This window comes from Mus musculus, chromosome 4 (assembly GCF_000001635.26).
Source record: "Mus musculus strain C57BL/6J chromosome 4, GRCm38.p6 C57BL/6J".
Lineage (NCBI taxonomy): Eukaryota > Metazoa > Chordata > Mammalia > Rodentia > Muridae > Mus > Mus musculus.
In genome coordinates, this window is record NC_000070.6 from 22,011,798 (window position 1) to 22,023,233 (window position 11,436).

Consider the following 11,436-nt stretch of genomic DNA (forward strand, 5'->3'; position numbering starts at 1 on the left):
TTCCATTCTGTCTCCATATCTGTGCTCACCCAGTTCATCCTCTTCCAAGGAATTTTCCTGCCCCAAGGTTCCATCTTAACTTCTGAAGCAAACACGGTCCATGTGTTTAGATACTACCTAGCCTATGTCTGCACACTTTCTATCCATTCCCAGTGGTACATGTACTACATCTCACTGTATAAATTATACATTTCCAGAAAAAAGTAATGGAGTTTCTGAATTAAAACAAACTACTCCCTTGCTAGATATGTGTGTGTGTGTGTGTGTGTGTGTGTGTGTGTGTGTGTGTGTGTGTGTGTGGTATCAGATTTTGTTGAAGGTAAGGACAGTTAGAAAATAAGGGAAAGAAGCCATGATTGAGTGATTTTCAGGGAGATGGGACTGTGGCAGAGTCTCACTATGTAGCCTAGCCTGTCTCAAACTTTCCAGCTCAAATGATCCCTCTTACTTAGCACCCCATGTAGCTTGTGCAGACTGTGCTATCAATTCTCACTGCTTGAGTGATTAAAAAAACAAAACCATAGAACCTGGTGGTTAGTGACTTATCTAAGCTGTTGTTGAGATTATTTTTAGCTTTGTTCTGTTCAAACTTTTGAAATGATGGGTTCCATTTGCTCCCAGACTCTTGGGCAAAGAAGTTCTTCCTTTTATTTGTCTTAAATTACCCTTTATACTGATGATCCTACTTAAAGCATACGGTCTATATGCTTTTAAAGGTTAGGGCACTATTTAGCCAGACACCCAAATATTTATACACAGAAATCTTCATGAGTGTTGTCTGATTAATGCTTGTCTTCTTGGGAAAGCTGTGAATAATGTCAACATGAACTACATTATCCCTGCTAGAAATTCATCCATTTAGCTTAACTTGCTTGTAACGATACCTGAGAGTCAGGAGCTGTTTATGGAGTGTTTGTTGCAACGCTGTTGTAGCTCATTCATGACGACTGGTACTGCAGAGTCTTCTGCATACCAAGTAGGGAATTCAGCATTAAGTGGGAAATTTAGGTGCTGCTGGAGACCTTCAATATGTGATGGATATAAAAGGGGGAAATGCAACAAGCTTCGGGTGGAGAGAAATTTTAATCCAGCAACATGTCTGCTCTGTCAAATGATCACATCCAAAGACCTTCTAGGTCTATATGATGGAATGTAGACACACCCTGAATTACAGAATGCTCTGGCATACAGAATACAGATATACCCCTAGTACATACCTTTAATCCCTAACAATAAAGGTAAGGTTAGTTTGTAGAAGGAAGCAGCTGTGTTTGAAAGTGGCATCTAATTGAGGGGCAGGCAAAGTGACAAATCAGAGAAAGATTTGACAGAATGAGTCAGAGATAGGATACTCCCAACTCTCACGAGCACAGAGATGTGACCTAAGAGAGAAGTGCAGAGAGAAAGGTGTGTGTGTGTGGCAATTTTAGACTGATATTTTACAATGATGGGGGGCAGAGAAAACAAGCTAGACACAGGCAAAGACAGAATGAGCCAGAGAATAAGAAGGAGCCAGAAGATTAGAACAGATTGCCAAAGCTAGTAGGAGGTCAGGCAGAGCAATTCAGTCAGAAGCTGAGAGAAACCGCATTGAATCCATCAGCTGGGAAGATTAGATTATATGAAGGCTAGAAGCTTCCAGACCTAGGACTAGGGATAGCTAGAGAAGAGAAGGAAGTGCTCTGGGCTCAGCCCAAGCTGTATTCACAAAGTTTGGGTATGGCTCTCATGTCATCACTTCATCTGAGGAAATAAAAGCAACATGTACAATCAGGGAAATCCTTGTTTGGATAAAAAGAAACTTTACGACGACGACGACGACTACTACTACTGCTACTACTAAAATTGAATTGGTAGTTAAAACTATGGTTTTAACCACCTGGCTTGCATTAGTGCTGTTGAGATTTATTAAAGAGTTTGGGAGGTACTTTGAAGCAGGCCAGGAAGGCTGGAGAAAGGCTGAGTTTCCCCGGTGTCCTTGTATTTCATCCAATTCTCTAGATTATTACTATGATTTTTAAATTTTGTGTTGTCACATGACAGAAAATTACATGTATGTATACAAATACATGTATATGTACAAATATGTAATGAATATATCATATATAAATGATATATAAAATTATATATATGTATACTTATATAATCTTAAAAGGCTTGTTTGTTTTTTCTAATTTAATTTTTTTGTGATTATATCATGCTCCTCTTCTCTTTCTTCTCTTCAAACCCTCTCATGTACCTTACCCCTTGTCTCTTTCAAATTCACATCCTCTTTTTTCTTTAATTTCTAGAACATATATATGTGCAGATGAATATGCGTATACTAAATATATAAATACAGTCTGCTCTATCTGTGTAATGTTACTTGTATGTATGTTTTCAGGGATGGCCATTTGATATGAGCCAACAGATTGGTATATTCTTCCTTGAGGAAGACTATTTCTCCTTCTCTTTGAATTCTTTTGTTGCCTGTGGTTATTTGTGTAGGGTTGAGGTCTCATGAGATTTCCCTCTTTTACACTAGCACTCCATTTTCTTAATTAATGATTGATGTGAGAGGGTCCAATCCACTGTCGGTGGTCCATCCTTGGGCAGGTGTTCCTGGCCCAGTTGAGCAGGTTGAGGAAGACGTGGAGATCAAGCTGGTAAGCAGTGTTCTTTTGTTCTCCTGTGGTCTTTCTCAAGTGCCTAACATGCCTTCCTTCTGGAACTTACTGTAAGTATAAGATGAAATGCAGCCCCACCCCCCAACCCCAGGTTGCTTGGTCAGAACCAAATTAGAGCAACTGGAACCAAACTCAAGTCCTGCAGACAATGCATGGTAGAAGCCAGGACACCACCACTCTTCATCTTAGTGTTGAAAAAGACTGGATGGCATCTCTGTTGTTCATCCATCCACTCCATGTAGAAGGGATTTCCAAATAACCCAGCATAGACTGTTTGAGAATGGTACCAGGAGAATAGCCCATTTCTGGCTCATGTCTATTACAATATTGTTGGTGAATTTTCAGAGGCAGCTGCTGTTTTCATTGACCCAACTACTGTCCGCTGGAGCCATAATCAAGGCCTCCATGTGGGTTTCTTTCTTTTCTATTTAAGACATTTTAGACAAGGTCTTATTATGTAGCCCCGAGACTGACTAACTACGTAGAAGCTGGACTGGATTCCTCTGAAGATCCTCCTGCTTCTGCCTTCCTAGTGCTAAGCTTTTAGGCATGGACCCTTCTCACACCTGCTTGGTGCTTGTTTTTGTTTTTAACATTTGATGAGACATTCAGGTTCTCTTCCGCCTTCCCTGCCCTCCTCACTCACAGTCTTGTTCTGTTAACAGCACCTCAGGCCATGTGATTTACATGCCTCTCATTACTTCCGAGCCCTCATCTCCACGCTCTTTCGTCAGGGCTATCCCTGTAGAATGATGGCAGACTTGGTCACACAGACTCTAAATCTCGGTCCCTATCCTGATGTGGGTTTTGATTCACTTGCTGCTGCTCGCCATGTGTGGTCGTGGTGTTGGCTTAGACTGCTCTGGGTTTGGTCTGCTTCTCACTGTGTACATTTGTGGTGTTGGTTTGTGAGGGTGAGGCCCACCTGAAATCTCCATGTTTCTTCATGCCAAGAAGCCAGATCCTCTGAACATCTCTTATCTGATTCTACAATCACAACAGTCATATAGGTCATGCAGTGTTTCCATACAATTTGACTATTTGACACCTGCCTATTATCCCCTGTGCTTGGGGGGGCTCATGTAGCACCATCAGGAGCTTGAGGACAGTGTGACCAATACTATGAGGCTGGGTCTTAGGAAAGTAAAAGTCCCCTTTTAAATATTACTGGTATTGTATGATTTCCCAGTGTTCTGGGTGCTACTACAGTACCCTTGCTCCTGCATCTCCCCTTGTTCCTGTGCTTCACCTGCACTGACAGCTTCCTACTGGTAAGCAGCTGAGTCTGATCAGCGAGTAAAATTACTTTTGTGACAATTCAATATCTACAGTGCTATAATGCTATCTGTGACGCACTCATGTGCGGCAGAGTGGAATAGAGTATACTCCATCTGGATTAGTTAAGATTCATTGGATTATAAGCCCGAGACTTGCTTGGAAGGACTTGATTGTATCTCACAAAGGTTTAGGAAGAATGGCATTTTCTAGGGATACATGGCTGCCCGTGTTTTCCATTTACTTAAAAAAAAAAAAAAGCTAAGAACTTTATTGATTTGCGCTAAGATTTGACTCCAGGTTCCCTGTTTCCCAGTTAGATTTTCTTTCTTCTCCATCTCCTTTCTTAGGATTCTTCTGTAGGATCATAAGATCAAAGGTGACCTTTATTATTATTATTATTACAAATAATCATCCTCCAATTTTATAAAGTAGTATTAACATCTAAGAAAACATTTTTCAATTAGATGCATGTTTAGGAAGAACAGTAACTTTTATTAGCTTATTTTGTGTTGCTGTAGCATAATAACAAATGCTAGGTAACTTATAAGGATAGTTTGAATCTAGTGGCTGTTGGGATCAGTTGGAAACTCAGTAGTCGGATGCTGAAACTCTAGTGAAGACCTCCTAGCTGTCTAGCAACATGGCAGAAATCATAAAGAGGAGCAGCCATCCATAGGGCCAGCCAACTATGCTGGGTGGCCTCACATTGACATAAGGAGAATCCCAGCCCATTCTCTTATTAATCCATCATGGAGGCCAAGCCCCATGACCTAGTCACTTTTCACTAATACCCACTGCTTGACGGTTCTACCTAAATACCATTTTACTTGGGGACTAAGCTTCTAGCACATGACTCTTTAGGGGAAAAAGAATCCCACAGGACAAGTACTGAATAGTTTATATAAAATAAACAACCATTTGTTTATAAGAGACCATATATTACCCATATGCAGATGGACCTTGAGTTATGGTTCAATCTACCATTTTTCAACGTTGTACTGGTATGAAAGTGATGTGCATTTTATTGAAATCATATTTTGAATTTTTAATGTTGATCTTTTTCTGGAGTATTACTATGTAGACAATACTCTCTCAAGATGTATTGTCCAATACAGTAGCCACACTTGCCTCCTGAATACTTAAAATGTAACTCCAGCAAGGGAGGCATTTTGAAATACAAATGAAAAAAGATAAACATGGCTAGTGGCTTCCATATTGAACAATGACATTCTAGAATACAAGGGCTAGATGAATGTCCTGGTAGGGACAGATACGATCAGGTGTGACTTTCATGAATTCTGCATTAGAAGAATTATTAATATGAAGCCATCCCTATGCAATGCCAGAATAGTTAACCAAGTTAAAAAAATAAACCAGTCAAATTTTACATTCAGTAGATTTAGAATCAAATGGTCGTGGAAGCAGTCTTTTCTGTTGTGAACGTACTAGTGGGATCAGAGAGGATGCTATGTTAAGAGCCCCTGTGCCCCGCATATATTTTGATATATCAATACAAAGCAATAGTAAATAAGATACTGTTTTATGAAGGTTCTTCTCTTCCCTTAGATTATTCACATATGTGGTTGCATTTTTGTAAGATTTCTGACATTTCATTTACATTTTAAGAATGTAATAACTTAAAAAAATATCTGTTCGCGTTCATTTGCCTGTCACTAGTTAAGTTGCAAATGATGTGGGAGCTAACAGGGGAATCTTAAATCTTTCATTAGCACAGGCTGATCTCTCGAGGGGCTGTCACTTGCACCTTGGATATATTCCAAGTCCAGGAGGATCTTTTTCGACATTCCTAAAGACAAAACCAATTCTCGGAGCTCCTCACAGGTCTATTCTCTTGAGAACCGAACTTGGGTTATAGCGGAAAGGGAGCACACCATCTGTTCCCAGCTTAGACCTGCCTCCCCGCTATTCCTTGGAGCCCAGGTTGGTTTCACAGTTGATCTGGTCCAAGATTTCATTATGGCTCCACCCCCTGCCCTCTGTACCCCCCCCCCACGTCCCGCTCCCCGGAAAGAAGTACCCCAGGGAACAGTCTGTAGTCTTTCTCCTTTCTTACACCAGAGCTTGTTAGGCGAGTTAGGCAGGGAGTCCAAACCCAGGTTGGTGCTCTAGGATAAGTGAAAGAAACTAAGACCAGATTTTGTCTTCCCTCTTCCCTTCTGTCTTCCTGAGGCTAAGGGTACAGTGTAGATGCTCTTGGGCTGCTTCTAACTTAGACGGAACTAGCCTGATTCCAAGAGTCAGTGGTGTGAATGTGAGCAGCAGGAGGTACTGTTTTCTGGTTCTTCGCAGCAGTGGACTCTCTTAGTACACATCTTCTGAGAAGCATCAGGATAGGACCCTATGCTACCACAAGAGGGCAGCAAATGATTTGCAATCTGGTTTTGTTTCCTTTAAAAAATCATTTTGCTTTGCTTCCAGAGAGCTTCTATTTAGTCAAGAAATAAAAATTTGCTCCTGATGGGAGGGATGGGACCTGGGTCTCATTTCCCCGCACATTCTTGTTAGCACAGCTTATCACTGGAGCGTGGCAAGTGTGGGATGGTGGTCTCCCAGCCCAGAGATGAGTGGAGATGGTGCCTCTTTGTATGCTCAGCTTTTGAGGTCAGGGTTTATTCCCAGAGAAAGGAAGGCTTTTACACTGCATCTGGTAGAACAAAATACATCTTATTGTTTTAACACCCGTTGTTCCTAAAGATCCTTCATACCACACTGCTTACCAAATTATTAGATGCTAATCAGTTGACAATTTACTTACCTAGGAGGCTGAAGAGGGTATCGTGTTGGAAGAGTCTTTTCCTTGTTGGTCGTAGGGTTGAATGTTGTCCTGTGACTGAGTATATATCATCACTACTGTGTCCTGGTCGTGGAAGGCACAGACAGGCTGAGGTTGAATTATGAGTTTGGCCCTTCTGTGACATCCTTTCATTTCCCATCTCTATGCCCTTCTGTCTCATGGGAGGGTCCTTCTATAGTCTCCAAATTCAAACCAATGAATATTTATTAGGTACTTCTACAGGAAAATCATTGGGTACACGCCTTAAGGGACATAAAATAATACCCACAATAACTTATGTATTAGATATGTGTGCTTAGTTGATTTGCTGACATTTCATTATCCCCAAACAATCCTATAAACTAGGCATTATTTCAGATATACAAATGGAGACATAGAGGCTGTGGGCTGTTAAACAGTTGTCACTTAGCTTGTCAACAGGAGGAATAGGACCTTGAATGCAGATCTCACTGACTATAGACCCCTAGTCACACTGCTATGTTCTTGGAATGGCACTTAGTACCAAATATCTTCTAAGTTAATACAGTGGCTGTCTGACATGGGTGCATAGATCAAGTATCTAGGGAGCTTTTAAATTCCCATGTCAGCATCCTAGCCAACGAGGTAGGTGTGTGTGTGTGTGTGTATGTGTGTGTGTGTGTGTGTGTGTATTTGAGAGGGAGGAAAATGGAATTCCAGGTATTGGCATTTTGTAAAGATTTCCATGTGATATGGAATCAGGGCTAAAAGCCCCGCTTTGGTGGATGGAAAAGGGTGCAGTATATGAAGCCCAGACATGAAAAGAAAGAGAGAAGTGTGTTTGCGTGTTTTGGGATTGCTTGTTTGTTAGTGTCGTTTGGCCTACCCTAGCACGTAGGTGACTATTCCTGTAGAGGTTGTTCACATGCATGTAGTAGTACCCTCATCTGATAACAGTTATACATTGCTAATTGCTGTCTGTCTTTATGTACCACTTTTTAGTTTATCCACTTATATTATCCCTGTTATTATTATTACAATTATATGCTAACCATATAAATGGGTTCATTGTCCATCTCAGCACAACTTAGAGTTCGAACTTACCTTGCTGTTAAGCTTAAAGATGGTAGGTTCTAAGATGCATTTTATATATGGTAAGAGACAAAGGAAAACACTACTAATTAACTAGAAATCATCCTAAGTTATGATTTTGCAGAGATAGTGAAAATAAAACCAACCCACATGTCTTAAAGCTAATGAGCACAGTGCTGTTGTTCCTGATGATCGAAAAGGAAGTGGGCTCAGAAAGCCTCAAGTCGTGTGTTCGCATTGCTCAATTAGGAAGAACAAAGTACGAGAATTTACCACGACAATACCATTTTTCATAATTATAATTTTAAATGAAAATATTAAATTTCATATAGATATACCCTAATTACTTTAATTGCTCCCCTAATTTTAGTTGATCTTATTGTGATGTGTGCTTTGTGTGTGTTTATGTGTCTATGTATGATGTATGCATATGTGTGTGTGTGGCCTGTGCACATGCCAGAGGAGGACATCTGGCATATTTTATCACTCCATTTCATTCCCTGAGACAGTGCCTCTCTCTATAGCTAGGATGGTGACCAGCAAGCCTGAGTGGCACTTCCGTCTCTGCTTTGTTCTCCCTATGCTGGTGTTACTGGCGTGCACTTAACCATGCCTGGTTTTTTATCTGGGTTCTTGAGATTCGAACCCATGCTTATGCATGCTTATACAGTAAGCAATATTTCCCATGGAGCAATCTCCCCACACCTGATGTGTGTTTTGGCTTGTGTGCTTTCCTTGGTTATTGACAACTATGGATAAAGTGCTAATTTGAAGCCGGAGAGGTTGCTAAGATTATTCAGTTCTGAGGGAGCCAGTGTTCTTCACTGCAAATGTTAAGACTTTCCTCTCTCGTGAATCTGGAGACAGTGGCTCTTCAACAAATAACCTGGTTGGTTTCTTGAAGAGTTGCCTTCTTTTCTGTAATGTGACACGGTTGGAATTTAATCTCCATGAGATTATCATGTTTTGTTTTTGGTAGAGCTCTTGTCTCAGCTGTTGGCTCTTGGAAAGGGAACAGCAAGTCCACTGTTGGGGCAAATGGAAAGACAGACACTAGCCCCAGGACATTGCATCTGCTGGAGGATGGGTCCTGCATTCTGACCTCTTAACAGTAGCACCTGCTACAGAGCCCATCAACCATGAATGTGGTGTGAGCCGCTATAAGAAGAAGGGGATGGGAGGAAACCTAGATAAGCCCATATAATATAAAATCTAGATAAGCCCCTATAATATAAAACAGAAAAGCAAAAAAGTAAGATCTTCCTACATACATACTGCTTCACATACTGTGGGAGATGAGGCCAATTGTAACAGGAAAAACTTGCGAACTGAAATTGTGATAAGCTCACTAAGAAAAGCTTTCAGGGTGTTAATAAACGGTGAGAGATTTAGGAATGGGGAGGCTGTTGTCTGGAACTGAAATCTCAGACATCTATGTGTGAGGAGATCCTTGCTCAGTGATCCTGATAAAATGTAGATTCTTATAAGATTCTTATAGGCCCGACAATCTCCATCCTTAACAAGGTCTCAGGTGTTGTATGCAGATACCTCCTGTCCTGGAAGAATCTTGCAGAAAGGAGGGCATGAGAGACCGGGATATTCAGAGGTGGTGCTGATCCATACAGCAAACAGGGTCTTGTTTCTTTAAGCCTCTCATTCAGTCTTATCCTAGTGTGTTAGGATTCCATCTCACTTAGCAGCCTCCCTCAGGTAGTCTCAGAAGGAGGTAGGGAACTTTCTAAAGTTTGAAGCAACTTTGAGATTGTGAACAGATGTTTCTGTTATCCGAAATTTGTTTAAGGGACCTCCAAACTGTTAACAAAAATAAGAAATTCTTGAACACACCAAAGAAGATCCCTCACTTAAGGTTGTTACTTAATCTCATTTTCCTGAAATGCTGTGGTTTTTATTTCCCTAGGCAAATATAGTGAGAAGTCCGTGTTCTGGGTGGTTACTGCCACCTCTGGTATGAGCTCCTAGACCTCCCTGCACAACACTGCCCATCTGGGGGAATAAAGATGAGGACATTATCTCTCTAGGATATGGTCGAGGAGAAGAATTTTATTGAAGGGACGAAGGAAGTACAGGCAGAGATGGCTGGAAGAGTCCAGACTGAACTGGGGCTCAAATGGCTCAGTATTGGAGCTTCAGATCACTGGCCTTTATTGGAGCTAAGCAAAGCTCTGTGTCTCCACCCAAGATTGCTGGGCCTCCTTCATGGTAAGAGGTATCGACAGGCAGTAACAGGAGGGAAATGCCCCCAGCCAACCCCAGCCCCTGTTCAGACAGACAGTATCTCCTTTTATCACATCTTGTCCATCAGTATCTGGGAGATGGCAGTTAGGGTCTACAATGATATCATTGGAGCCCACTGGGTAGTCTTTGTTTTATAGCAGTTACTCGAGAGCTTTATGAACTGTGGTGTGATGCCTCTGTTGTACAGAAAGTCTTGATTTGTAACACTCATTTACCAGATAATTGTTTTCTTCAGTCTTACACTGAGGTGAACCATGCCATGGAAAACTAATACTGTATCTCCTTCCTGTATTGTGGTCTAGCTTAGATAAGGAAACATGATTTCAGATCTTATCCAAAGCCTATGCAAACTACTTTGGTTGAGAAAATTAGTCTGTAAATCTTATGGAGTCCAGGATTTTCTTGGGCACTTACATGGTTTCAGGTGGGTCAAGAAATATTGATATAGTCTGTCCTTAAAATTACAACACAGGTCTCCGAAGCCAGCTGGTAATTGCAAATACTAGAAATGTTATGAAATGGAAAGAGATCCTGTGAACTCTATGAGGACTTTCTGTCCCGAGGATTGAACTTAAGGCTTTATGTATGCAAGGCAAGCACGATATCACTGAGCTATGTCCCAGGCCTTTAAACTGTTTTGAGACAGAGTCTCACTATGAAGCCTTGAACTTGTGATCCTCCTCTATCTGTCTTCTGGGTGAATGGATACAGGCCTCTGCCCCTGTGCCTGGCTTATAAAAGAACTACTGTTTCATTTCCAGTTGAGTTTTAAGATCTGCCTTCTCTGATGACAAAACACACTTTGTCCCCTGTCCAGCCTTCACCAGAGCACGTTGCTTTTGCCTGTTCTTTGGGAGCCAAAGTTGAAGGCAGTCAGACTGGCTTGGTGAACTTCTGCATGTGACAAATTCGGTAGTGCTGAGCAGTATGGGGTACTTATGGTAGTCAGGTACAGAAAAGCAACAGTAGTACACACACTGCTGATACCTTGATCCTCTAGGGGTCAAAACAATGAAAATTTCTCCCGCTATCGTATATCCACATCATTCTTGGCTTTGTGTAACCTCCACATAATGCATTTCCCTCAGCTGAGATAAAAATAGATTTCTCATTCTCACTGCCCAGTGGAAGAAACAGGCTCAAAGAGGAAAGGTTTCTAACTTCTTGGCATTGGGAGAATCTGTTGGTACAACTGACTTTAACAGCACCCAAAATGACCTAGCGGGCCTTCACCTCCAACCCTGTCTATCTCCTTTTGCTCCTCTGTCTTGTTCACCAAACCTTTTTTCTCTTAAGGGATTCAGAGATGGGGATGGGGATAGAAGGAGAAGGAGTAGAATAAAGAAGGAGTATAAATTCAGGCGAATACAG